Source organism: Triticum aestivum, chromosome 3B (assembly GCF_018294505.1).
Source record: "Triticum aestivum cultivar Chinese Spring chromosome 3B, IWGSC CS RefSeq v2.1, whole genome shotgun sequence".
Taxonomy (NCBI): domain Eukaryota; kingdom Viridiplantae; phylum Streptophyta; class Magnoliopsida; order Poales; family Poaceae; genus Triticum; species Triticum aestivum.
This window is the reverse complement of record NC_057801.1, coordinates 558,154,914-558,158,689: the sequence shown is the minus strand read 5'-3', so window position 1 is coordinate 558,158,689 and position 3,776 is coordinate 558,154,914. Positions and strand designations below refer to the sequence as shown.

At 38.5% G+C, this 3,776-nt stretch overlaps 1 long non-coding RNA gene across 1 annotated transcript; it reads left to right on the top strand.

Moving 5' to 3' along the window:
- Positions 1-1,055: 1,055 nt before the first annotated feature.
- LOC123065720 (uncharacterized) lies at positions 1,056-2,236 on the top strand. The gene is made up of 2 exons (XR_006431116.1): positions 1,056-1,664; positions 1,806-2,236. It is a non-coding gene; the product is annotated as an uncharacterized lncRNA (long non-coding RNA).
- Positions 2,237-3,776: the final 1,540 nt, after the last annotated feature.

Here is a 3,776-nt window from a genome sequence, read left to right as displayed (position 1 = left end):
TCTAACATAGTGTCTTTAGCGTTCTTGGTAGAACGGTTTTATTGTGCATGGAATGTTTTATCCTCTCACCTTATACTATTTATTTGTGTGCTTACATATATTCTTTCCTGCTTCGTATTGTGTAATTACTTCGTTTACCTAGAATGTGTGCTCTGGTGTCCTTTGTTCTTCCAATTTTGGAACTGTGGCAGCACAATGTGCATTGCTTCCGCCTTTTTACTTGTGTGAGATCGACGGGAATGGTCATGTGCTTGCTGGTGTAGAGATTGATGTTCCTGGGGATGGCCTTATAGGTAATAAACCTAGGTTTATTTTAGATTCAAATCACTTAGCTTTTTTTGAGCCATGGAACCTACAGTTTTACACTGCCAGATTGAGACATGGAAATTCATGATGTACTTTGCGAGACCCCTGTCCGTTAGTGCCTCTTTGATCGGCTCTGCTATGGCATTGGATAAGCCTTTAGTATAGTGAGCTTTGGTAGAAAATGGTTCTGCCATTCTTGAACAGCACCTGTACTAAAACTGAATAATTAAATGCAACCAACATAGACTTTCCTGCTATCTATGATTACTCAACAAGTTCTTTTAGTTTTAGTCTGACATGGTAGCTAACACCAATTGTTCATATCTATCTTCTTTGACCATACTACATATGCATAGTACTGATCAATGGCAATAATCCTTATATGGCCTTTTTTATGAGCGATAATCTAACATTTATAAAATCATCTTAGGATTTCCTAATGGATCCTGTACACATTCCACCAAGGGTTATTTTGGATGCTATGCTGAACACACTCTATAGCTCCCAAAAGCTGTGTACTACACCCAGCCTACAGGAGACATTGGTATAGAGACTGATTGAGTATTATCCATCTCTGCAGCACTTGCCAAAGAGCACTGTCAAGAGATTTGTTTGTCAGTCTGAGTCATCTTGCTACTTTTGCACGTTTATTTGCATATGAAATCACCAGAATTTTCGCCATGGCTCTGGTTCTTGACATGGTGCTTAAAAGCACTCATCCCATCTTGATTATTCGCATACAGTTTTTGTTTTTGTTTTTACTGATTCACTTCTATCGACATTTTTTTATGTCCCTTTTTATGACCAGCTTGGTCATTTGGTCTGGATGGAGTCATTCAACTCGGAAAGAAAAAAGAATTTGAGAATGCTTTATCTTTCATGCAATAGTTGCGGTCAATTGTTCTTGGTTTTTCCTGTAGTAGTTGATAATCAGTCTGAACAATAGTAGATTAGTAAAGCCAATAGCAGTTAATTTGAGACGACTTTTATCTTCCCTACAGTAGTTAAGGTTGATTGTTCTTAGTTTTCCCTGTAGTGTTTAATTTGATTGTTCTGAGCATTCAAATTGTACTCTGTTTGTTTCTCTCCTACTCTTTTCTGACAAATGTTATTATCTGTGCTTCATTACTACTCTCTCTAAATCATGTGAGAGTTGAATGATGTTGCAGGATAACTATTGATGGTGAAAAGATTGTTGTTTTTTATACTGGTATAGGGGGGGTATAATACAAATGGTCCTTCAAATCCAGTTGGAAGCTCCTCCCTGTAATTGATGAAGGCAGGATTTACTATTTCTAGGGAGTAAGAGGTTTATTTGTTGAACCATGATATCTAAGGGAGTAAGAGGCAACGTCCAGGTTGGTACATAATGGTTCTTAGTCTTTTGCTTTATGACATCGAATGAACTTTGCAATTCTAAGTGTCTATCATGTCCTGCATAGTTTTTTATTTTGTGTAAGCTGAGAGTATTCATAGTTCCATTTTCCTATTTTTGGCAGGGGTATCTAAGAGAGCTGGTCCAGGCTTGATGGAAATCGCTTAGTACATTCATGGGATCACAAACTTTTGGCGTTGGTTGAGATTAGTGACGCAGGACCATTAATAACTAGAAGACTGTGACAATTAACTTACTGTTTCATGAATTAGAGAGGCTGGGTTGGACCAACTCCATGTTACAGGCCCTTTCCTCATTGCATTTCTCTTGACATTAAATTGATTAAATTATAATTTCAGTAGGAAATCTACAACATACTCAGATCATTATGATTACTCTTTCCTGTTTTTGTTTCTATATCTAATTGATATATAGATTTTGCATCTTGTCCTATGACATGTACTTCTGTAGTTGTGTCCATTGGACTTACTCTTTTCATTGTGGCATCATGATTCCTCCTTTTCTTGGCTTGCTATATATGTTTGTTTCATGGTCCAGTTGGTGTTCCAAAAATATGCTCAATTGTTATATGTATCAAATACAGTCTCTCCCAGTGGCGTACCATCTGCTTATTGTTTTACATACAGTCGCTTGATTATTTTTGTTCCTCTATAGGCCTCTGGTCCTGTCTGCAGTGTACGGCTAGGTTGTTCGTCCGCCTGGGTCATAGGTTCTTTCCTTCCTGTTGATGGCAGGTACAAGACTCGAGCAATGGTTAATGGGCAAGCACTATATACACCATTCATCTATGCTAATATAGCATGTCTTTTAAAGCCAATGTATGCTATCACCAATTGATCGGAATATTTTCTTTCAAGCATAGCTTTCATGTAATGGAATATAAGTATCTTTATAAGTTGATTCTAAATCAATCTCATACACATACTTTGAATGCTTGGCTCGCTCTCGCTTTTTGTGCCATGGTCAAGGGTGCAACGATGACTCTATCTAATGTTTATCACTTCATAGCGCCTATATGTGACTATCTACTTTGTTTGCTAATAACATTGTAAATAATTAATCATAAGCTTCTTAGAACACTATGTATCATTACTAAGTATCTATCTACCAGCAATAAGTACTTATTTTCATATGTTTCAATATGTGTCTGAATAATATTAATGTTACTCTTTCAATACATGGCTTACTCTCGGCCTTTGCGCCATTGGCGCAACTGGTCATCTAGTTGTATTCACAGACTAATCTTCTATTGTATTCGATGAATCTGTTGTTTATGTGTGATGTCTATATTTTGTCAAATTATACATTTTGTAACCTGTGCAAAAAACAGAAAATAATAAAAAAAAACTAATATTCATACTAATGGCGCATCACATGACAGTGCGCCATTAGTAGTATGCCGCGGTTACTAATGGCGCATCCCATGGTCATGCGCCATTAGTATGCCAAAGCACCTGGGTATACATGGCCCCTGGGAGGCATACTAATGGTGCACCGTGGCCTATACTAATGGCGCACCAGTGGTGCGCCATTAGTATACCAGATACTAATGGCGCACCACTGGTGCGCCATTAGTAAAAATTACTAATGGCGTGCTAGTAATGGCGCACCAGTGATGCGCCATTAATGGCCAAATTAGGTGCGCCATTAGTAGCGGTTTTTCTAGTAGTGGGCCCAGGAGATAGGGGGTCGCGCCCTACAGGGGGGCGCCCTCCTGTCTCCTGGACAGCGTGTGGGCCCCCTGGCCTATTTCTTTCGCTCATAAATTCTTATTAAATCCCAAAAGTTGTTTCGTGGAGTTTTAGGACTTTTGGAGTTGTGCAGAATAGGTTTCCAACGTTTGCTCTTTTCCAGCCAGAATTCCAGCTGTCGGCATTCCCCCTCTTCATGGTAAACCTTGTAAAATAAGAGAGAATAGCCATAAGTATTGAGATATAATGTGTAATAACAGCCCATAAATAAATATTGATATAAAAGAATGATGCAAAATGGACGTATCAACTCCCCCAAGCTTAGACCTCGCTTGTCCTCAACCGGAAGCCTAAATCGAAAAATATGTCCACATGTTTAGAGA